At 35.9% G+C, this 10,003-nt stretch overlaps 1 protein-coding gene across 3 annotated transcripts in view; it reads left to right on the top strand.

The window, feature by feature from the left end:
- The first annotated feature begins 4,048 nt into the window (after positions 1 to 4,048).
- The window catches only part of LOC123554098 (uncharacterized), a 32,221-nt gene continuing 26,266 nt past the window's right edge, over positions 4,049 to 10,003 (top strand). Inside the window, exon 1 of one of the 3 annotated variants that reach the window (XM_053548473.1) lies at positions 4,049 to 4,188. The gene's annotated coding sequence lies outside the window, so the exon portion shown is untranslated. The remainder of the gene's footprint in view (positions 4,189 to 10,003) is intronic. The other 2 variants (XM_045344010.2, XM_045344011.2) reach the window with 2 other exon arrangements.

Below are 10,003 nucleotides of genomic sequence, written 5' to 3'. Positions count from 1 at the left end.
TTTGTTTAGTCTTATATACAAAGTTCTCCTGTTCGGTCAAAAACACGAAGCATATATGGCTAAGAGCATATTATGAATTAACCACATGGCGGTTGCCTTTATCGCTGGATCTGGAAGAAAAAATAATTTGTTACACATCACAAAATACACTTGAGAAGATCTCGAACGCCCCTCCTGATATCTTGATAATATATTTCAAATTACCAATAGTACATTTTGTAAGACATTCGTACATGTTTAATGACATATTTTAAACTTTCAACACAATCGAGGAATGATATGATACCATTTAGTTTATTTAAGAGCTTAACCAAATTCTCGAAAGTCATCAAAGTAAAAATACATGTCTTAAACCAAATTTATTAAAGGACAGGAATGTCAAGTCAAGAAAAATCCTTCCTAATAGAACCAAATTTAGTCTCACTCGTTTGTTATTTATTCTTATTCTTTTATGAACGGAGTTTCATGGTAAGTTTGTCCACTGAGACTCAGTTTAGCAGTTTAGAAACCTTTTGTAACTTGTTATTTTATATGATTATGTACAACCAATAACTTTCATAATGGTGAAACATATTTATTCAATGACATAAGAATTACACTTGGAGCTAATACAACAAAATTAAAGGCATCGTTTCTGGTCTTGCATTCAACAATTGTGAATAGTAATTTAAAAACAAAAGTACATGCTTATGCTATTGGCGACTTCACTTTTGAAATTGCCAGTTCACCCGTCATTCGAACAACATCATACGGTATCTATACATCACATCATATTCGTTTTGCAAGAGCTTGCTCAAAGGTATAGGATTTTAAACATAGAAGTCTTATTATTACCGAAATGTTATTATTAATAAAATAGGAATACCAATATCCCAAACTACTTAATGTTTCCACTAAATTGTACAATATATCGTCCAACCTTTTAAAGAAATGTCACACAAGTCTTAAAACACTTCTAAAACTTGGTCTTACATATCCCGTATAACATGAAGTGTAGCCTATAAACTACGGAATTTGAACTATAATGCTTATTTGCATCAAATCATATCTTATTTGAAACATTCCATAGGCAAATATGAAATATTTGTAAAGTCTGTTATGCAAGTTGTTAAAACAGGCTACAACGCGATAATCAATAAGCAAATTGCACGTTTAGTGAGTGACCCCTCCGCAGACTGTCGTTATGCTTTCCTATTTGATGTCGCGATAACTACTCAAATGTGAGAATCGGCGATACGTTTTCTCTTTTATCCTAAAACGGACGATGGAAGGGGAATTCCGTCTTGCAACTTACTTAGTCGTGCCCGCAAACGCTCAGTACTTAATGCTTTGACAATATATAACTAAAAAGGTGTTTATATTTAAACCCTGACAGTGAATACGATAAAGTAAAATATTTATTTACAGTGACATGTGTATTCATATTGTCATTATAAACATCAATGTAAAGAGCATCCGACCCAAGGGGTCTATACTAATATGTAACTTCATTTTTGCAATATAGAATGTAATTTGATAAAATAGATTTAAACAAACACAGAAATGACACGCGATGTAGGTTTAATGACAGACGAATCAATAACTGCGATCATAGTTTAAACAGTAATACAAGGAATGCGTAACTGAGTCATCAAAATTACAGGAAAAGTCTCATGATAAATTTAGCTGATTTTTCTCAAAAGTAGATTACATAGAATTAATTAATCATTTCTTCGATATCGAAGATTACAGACATCGATACTAGTTAAATGGCATCCAAAACAGGAAGTTTATTTTATTCAACAAAATTGGTTTGACAGCCAAACAAGTATGCACATATTTAATTGTGAAATACAAGCCAAAAATATTACAGAATTTATATAGGTAAATAAAAGAAAACAAATACAGAAGTGACACGCGATGTACGTTTAATCACAGCCGAAACAGTATAACAGTAATACGACAGAAGAGTTCCTGAGCGATCACAATTACAAGAAAGATCTTATAATCAATTTAGCTGATTTTTCCAATAGAATAAATTAATCTTTTTTTGTGTTATTGAAGATTACGGACATCAATACAAGTTAAATGTCACCCATTTACTCAACAAAAAATTGATACAACAGACAAACAAGTACGATGCATTATTAAATCAAAATGGATGAAGCTTTCCTTACAGAATTATATAATGTACAGAGCAAGCGAGTTAATACAATGTTATTTACAGTTTATAATTGAAAATAGCATGTAAATAATCACACGAAATATTCGCAACAGTTACGCAACATGTTGCTTTGTGTAACTAAGAATTATGGATAATACTAGTATGCTTGACAATAAATCTTGCTATTTTCCTACGATAATCACATAGAATAAATGTAGTTTTAAATTTAGTTTCTAGACAAATAGACAGCATTTTATAAATAACGACCGTTCAGATGCCAGAAACTGAAATAAAACAAAAAGAAAGTTTTATGCGTCTTAGAAAGTTTAGATATAATTCAATGGTATGTTTGCGCCTGAGTAGGAACAATTTTCAATTTTAGTTGTTTTATTGGTTTTGTCAGGGTGCTGGTCTTATTCGGACTAGCCTGGCGTTGGCAAGTATGTTCATGATATGGCATCGATGCAATATTCACACACCTGTTCAAAGTTTCATTTTATATGCCTTATTATGTGACAAGTAGCATATTTAAGGTATTATATTTTTAACGAATTAGAGGTCTCTTGGCAACTTTTGTGCAGTAATCAAAGATGTCTACGTTATTTGAACATTTCATGATCTGTCAACACACATTTTGCTCATATATAATTGTATAGTATTTGCTTCTGATATATCTTCTCTCTTATAGGTATAATTACGACAGTGCAAATAAGTCTGACAAGTGACAGATATGTCACAGCTTAAAAAGAGATTATGAACAATCATTATCCTCCCTACTGATCAAATGGCATTGCATCTCTTGCTGACTTTACCTTTTCTTTCAAGTAGTCTCGGTGGCCGATTATTTAAGGTTCCAAACTTCTAATTGCTTATCCCCACATCGATGTTGGTTCAAAACCATTCATTGGGAGGTAGAAATTTTCATGTGTGGAATGTTCCTAGCTTACTTGCATAAGGTTCCTGTCAGTGCCTGCATCAAAGCCCGAAGGGGCGCCTGGGAACTTCCTCCACCATCATATGTGTCCGTGTGACTCTTAAGCCGACAATTACAAATATATGTTACCTTCATTTATGTGAAAACCAGTTCTAATGACATGGATAGAAATCATCTCAATGTTCATTTTGTTTCGCATGCAATAATCAGAAAAAAGCAAATTACATTACATTTTTGTTAATGATAATAGCCTACATTTCATTAATCCAGAAATAAAAGTTCTGTATAATAAAAAAAAAGCAAAGTAGTACATTACGGAAACCTATAATAAAAGTATTAGGCATAAGAAAATCAGATATTTGCATCTAAACTAATCCTATCTGTCTTGTATTTCAAAACCTGTTCTGTTGTGACATTTTGGTACAAACAAAACTGTTTTACTTTCATCGTAGAATATTAAGTAAGTTTTGATATTTACCATTGATAGGCTTACAAAACATCTTAAGTAGATTTTAGGGTTAATCAATTACATATGAATATATCCTAATTGTTTTGTTGTGCAAATTGTTGTGATATTGTGTCTAAATTAGTTTTCATTTTTCAACTCAGTTGTTTAACTGCAATGGTTGTAAACATTTAGATATACTTTCCGTAAGCAAGAGCTGTCATTCTCTTTCATAAATTTCACATTAATTAAATCATTTTTTTATTTAATGCTTTCCTATTTTTGAAAAGCTTAAGCCTACATGTTTTAAAGAAATTCTTCAGATTTCATTATCGCTACAAAAATTGTGTCACTGTTTCTAATTTTCATTATTGTTGTAACAATGAGATAACGGGAACGAAGGATCGGAAGATTTCTACGAAACGGACAACGACAAAAAATTGTAAAATATGCCTACAGCGCACCCCTCGCTAAAATCTAGTATAGGACACGAACAAGCAGTATATATAAGTTTCACAGTAGCGTGATAAAAATACAAAGGTAAATTGTTTTCTTGTAGTTTAACTGTTCCATTATCCAATAGTTCGAACATTATTACGGTTATGATAAGACTGCATTTCATTTTGAAGCAGCTAGGGTCCGGATTTTAGCTGAAATCAAACGTTTGTAAGTAAACTTGAAGTAATAAATCATAATATTTTTAGAAATAAACCATAGAAAATTCAATGATATTTAAACATTTCTTCACTTATATTTAATAAAACGGATTTTTAATACATAAATTAATAACTGTTAATTAAGACAAATGGATTTTGTCTTACCGAAACCAGATGCTTATGTAAATAAGTCAGGATATTTCATAAAAGCGCTGTAGAAGTATGATCTTATTATGACATTCCAATAAGATTTTATTGATTTTAAAGGGGATTCTGGTAGTTTTTATGCACATCTTTCTGCGCAGCCGACACTTTCTATGGAAAATTGATTTGAATTAAGTCAACATTTGTTGAAACATGTAACAGACAATCTTAAATATGAGGATTCTTGAATACGATAACTTTTTAAATAATTTTTTTCAGTAATCAACTGTTGATACTGGTTTATATTATATTGATATGAATCATGCCTGACATGTATCTTGCCATTTTTGTGGCTGTATATTGACAGAGCATCAATTAACTTTGTATTGATAAGACAATATTCCCTTTCAGATTATTTAGTATTAAATTATAGAAAGAATTACGAATTTATTTTTTTTTAACTTCCAGCAGATATACATGTAATAAATTTGGTCAGGTTCGCGCCATTTTCCGTCCGACCAGGTGTTGCATTCAAGCGGTCTTAACATCAAATTTAGCCCGGTGACCCATACTCTTTTGCCATTTTTATTTTCACAATACAATTGATTATTCTCAACGAAAACAGGGAAAAAATCTAGAAACGGTTTTGTTTTCAAAATTAAAAAAAATCAAAAAAATCTTTACAATGAGTATTTGTTCATAACAGTGAATATGAAACTAGATGTTTTTTTTTCTATTTGTACGCGTAATTGAAATGATATCGTATTACAAATATGTCTATGATATAAAATATGTTTATAACAAAATCTGTAAAAAGAATAAACCTTATTGAGCAGTTTTTATGAAAATGTTGAAATATCGCTTTCAGTTTCAGCACCAGTGGGTGTTTTCAAAACATTTTTTCACAAAAACAAGCCTGGTGACCCATTGTTTTTGTTTGTTCATTGTTTTCAGCACAAATTTTCCTAACATATACGTGACTTTGAAAACATTTTGTGTGTCAAGTTCTGGGTTAACTATAATGGTGACAATATCTGAGGTATCTTCCAAGCAGTATACACGATGAAGGTTTCCCGATATAACCGTGGTTCCTAGATATACTTGACTTGCTTTACCCCTAAAACTTGCTGCGCCTGTTAGACGTACTGCGCTTTTATAGACTTGCTTCACGTCTTAGACTTGCTTCGCTTCTTAGACGTGTTTCACTTCCTGGACTTGCTTCGCTTCTTAGACGTGTTTCACTTCCTGGACTTGCTTCACGTCTTTGACTTGCTTCGCTTCTTAGACGTGCTTCGTTTCTTAGAATTGCTCCTCTAATTTGAATTGCTCCTCTCACTAGACTTGCTGCGCAACCTGGACTTGCTGCACTTGGAAGACTTACTCCTCCGAATTAGACTTGCTCCTGTTACTGGACTTGCTGCACTTGGAAGACTTACTCCTCCGAATTGGACTTGCTCCTGTTACTGGACTTGCTGCGCAACCTGGACTTGCTGCACTTGGAAGACTTACTTCTCCGAATTAGACTTGCTCCTGTTACTGGACTTGCTGCGCAACCTGGACTTGCTGCACTTGGAAGACTTACTCCTCCAAATTAGACTTGCTCCTTTTACTGGACTTTCTGCGCAACCTGGACTTGCTGCACTTGGAAGACTTACTCCTCCGAATTAGACTTGCTCCTGTTACTGGACGTGCTGCGCAACCTGGACTTGCTGCACTTGGAAGACATACTCCTCCGAATTAGACTTGCTCCTTTTACTGGACTTGCTGCGCAACCTGGACTTGGTGCGCTTCGGAGACGTACTCCTCTAACTGAAACTCTTAAGTTTCGTTAGTGACAATACTGGAGGTTTCTTTCTGAACCTTATTTTTTTTCTCTCTTTTTTTATTTCTAATCCATTTCAAGTATAAATACAAAACGCTCGAACCGGATAGAGAGACGCAATTGTGACGTCACGCGAACAAAAATAGCAAACACAAAATGGCGGCAAATTGTGTTTGTTTCATACAAATAAATTTATATTTTTGACAACAGCCCGCTTCTAAAGAAATATTCCATATTTCAAAATAATGGCAAAAAATATCTGATTTATTCTGTCTGCATATCCTCTGTTGATATTGTAATGTTTGGAATGTCTTCATCATCTTCATCTTGTCTGCTCAAATAATCTGCAAAGATGTTGTCTGATCCTTTTATTGCCTCAATCCGGAATTTATATGACTGCCAAAATAATGCCCATCTCACTAATCTTCCATTATCTGGTGTGGATTTCTGGATATATACTAAAGAATTGTGGTCTGTTTGTATGACAAATTCCTTCCCGTAAAGATACTTCTGGAATTTTTTTATTCCGAATACTATGGCAAGGCACTCTCTTTCTCCAACTGAGTAGTTCTTCTCGCGATCGAGCAGCTTCTTGCTGGCAAAGGCAACTGGAAATATACCCTCTTCATACTGCTGCAGTAACGCCGCTCCGATCCCGGTACTTGAACCATCACACTGTAAAATGAATTGTTTAGAAAAATCTGGTGGTCGAAGAATAGGCGATCTGATGAGTTGATCCTTCAAGGTATTAAAAGCACTATCTTGACTTGCTTCTCATTTGACATAATTCGGTCTCGTAGCATAACAAGATGGTCATTCCAAGTTGGAGTATGTCCTATCATATCGTCGATACAATTATCAACGTGGTTACATCCTGCTAGCAGCTTCCTCATCATATGAATGAAGGTCGCCCCAGAGTTGACCATTCCAAATGGCATTTTCTTAAACTGGTAACTCCCTCTGTCTGTAGAAAATGCTGTCATTCTTCGCCAACTTTCAGCAACTGGAATCTGCCAGTAACCTTTACTTAAGTCGATCTTTGTAAAAAAACTTATCATCTTTCAGTCTTGCCAGAATATCATCCACACTAGCCATAGGTTCGGTATCAAACTTGGTCACAGAATTAAGGCGTCGAAAGTCAATGCAGAATCTATGCTTCCGTCTTTCTTCTTTACAATTACAATAGGTGCATTGTATTCGGACACAGATTGTTCTATAACATCAGCTTCCAGCATCTTCTTAATTTCATCTTCCACATCTTGACGCTTAGCGTATGGTAGGTACTGCTTAGGTATTGGGTACTGCTTCACTTGGATAGGTTTCTGGTCAATCAGTTCGACGTGGTGCTGTATGAGAGGAGTTGTTCCTGGTTGTTCGGAGAACACCTCACTAAATTCTTGAAGAAGATTTAAGATTTGCTTTCTCTGTTCCTGAGTAAGTCTTTCACAGATCTTGACATCACAAAATGTTTCACCACTTGTGTATCCTGGAAACTCTAGAAGACTTTCATCATCTACCGCTCCATCTTGAATATGGTTGTCATCTTCTATAATTGCCACACTTGCTGCAATCGTGTCTTTGCGTTCTTCATACTTCTCTAGCAAATTAATGTGATATGTTCTCGTTCTATCACCAACATTTATTCTAATGTCAACTCCATTGATAACCTCGACAACTTAGTATGGTCCTTTCCATTGTAGCATCATCTTATTCTTATCTGTCGGAAGCAGGAGTAGTACTTTGTCGCCAAGTTTTAATACTCGTTTGCGAGCTTTATTGTCGTAATAATGTTTGTATGTCTTCTGAGCTCTATTTAGACTTTCTCTTGCTATCTTGCACGTTTCTTCCAACCGCTGCTTTAAGTCAAATACATGTTGATATGTGTTCTGCGTCTCAGGATTTTCTTTCGCTGTCCATATTTCTTTCAACACTTGCATTGGTCCCCGCACTGTTCTTCCATATAAAAGTTCAAAGGGTGAGAATCCTGTACTTGATTGTGGTACTTCTCTATAGGCAAATAATACTGCCGAAAGGTATCTATCCCAATCTTTGGGTCTTTCTTGGCACATCTTCTTTAACATGCTCTTTAGGACTCCATTCATACGCTCACAAAATCCATTGCACTTCGGGTTGTATGGTGTGGTGAAGAGTTGCTTCACTGATATAAGACGACTTACTTCTTTCATCAGGTCAGATGTAATTTGGCTGCCTCTGTCACTTAAAACTTCACTTGGAAGACCTACTCTCGAAAAGATGTCAAGCAGTGCTTCTGCTACTCTTTCTGTATCAATTCGTGGTAACGCTACCGCTTCTGGGTATCGCGTGGCATAATCCACCACTGTTAATATATATCTGTTTCCACTGTCTGACACTGGTGCAATAGGTCCTATTAAATCTATGGCTATTCTGTGGAAGGGTTCTTCAATCACTGGCATGTCTCCTAAAGGAACCTTCTTAACTCGACCTTTCGGAATGGTCTTTTGGCATTTGTCGCAAGATCGGCAAAATCGTCAAACTTCACTTGAAATCCCAGGCCAATAAAAACTTGACGTGATCCTGTCCTCTGTTTTCTTCGCTGAAAGATGTCCTCCAACAATCGATTCGTGAGCAAGTTCCATCACTCTTTTGCGTTTGCTTGCTGGTACGACAATCTGTCTCGTAGTCATACGCCCCTTTCGTCTGAAGATAAACTCTATACAGCACTCCATTTCCTATTGCAAATTTGTATTTTGCACCACCCTTGGTTTCGAGCATCTCTTCTGTCTTTGCCAAATCCCACAGCTTTTGCAATGCTTTATCTTCCTTCTGTGATGCCTTTAATGTCTCCACATTAACTTCTGTTTCACAGGAGGGTTTCGGCACATTCAGTGCTTTCGTTGGTAGCTCTGCTTTTCTACTCTGTGATCTTGTCATAACCGCAGCTACTGATGTATCAGCAATCTTCTTTTTCCATTCAGGATCAGGTCTATCAGGTACACCAGGAACATTCCCAATGACTAAGTCACAAATCAACGACTTTGGTACCATTGCCTCAATTTCTCCAATGTAATACGGAGTGTCAACCCATATCTTCGCCATAGGTACAACTTTGGCGCCCCCATCTATTGTGATCATCACTATTTCTTTGCCTAGAAATTGCTCTTCTTTGACTAAGTCTCTTCTTACAGCAGCGGATTCGCATCCAGTGTCCCTTAACACTTTCACTTCTTCTGTTCCTACGAATCCTCTCTGTACCTCCAAGTTCCTCTCCCCTTTTAAGCTGTCAATGGTACAAACTCCTGCAAGTATTGGGACTGACTCCCCACTTGCCAACTTCAATTTTCCGTCTTCAGTATTGTTTTTCAATGGACTGTTTTTTACTTCCGTTTGAACACACACTGCTGCTAACTTCTGGTCATTCTTTGCTGGAGCTGCTCTCATCTGCTTACAATCTCTGGCTAAGTGTCCTGCTTTATTACAAATAAAGCAACTCTTTGGAGTGTTACTCTTGCTGTTTTGTCTACAGTCACGCGCTAAATGACCTGCTTTATTACATATAAAGCAGGTTTTTCGCAACCCATTCTTCTCTTCTGTCTTTCGACTGGACTGCTCATGACTGGTGGAGTTGTGCTTCCTTTGTGGTGCAACACTCTTCGACAATATTGAAGGTGTCCCCTTATGTGCTTCGATGTACTGCTCTGCAAGACGTGTTATCTCGTCCATCGACTTTGGTGTTCTCTCTTTCAGAAACACTGCTAATTCGGCCGAACAACCTTCAATAAACTGCTCTCTTATCATTAAATCACATAAGGATTCATACGTCTTTTCTATTCCAGCCAGTTCAGTCCAACGACTGAAGTATCTCTTTATTCTTGACACA

This window comes from Mercenaria mercenaria, chromosome 7 (genome assembly GCF_021730395.1).
Source record: "Mercenaria mercenaria strain notata chromosome 7, MADL_Memer_1, whole genome shotgun sequence".
NCBI lineage: Eukaryota > Metazoa > Mollusca > Bivalvia > Venerida > Veneridae > Mercenaria > Mercenaria mercenaria.
The sequence above is the reverse complement of the archived record's forward strand: the minus strand, read 5'-3'. Positions and strand labels throughout refer to the sequence as shown.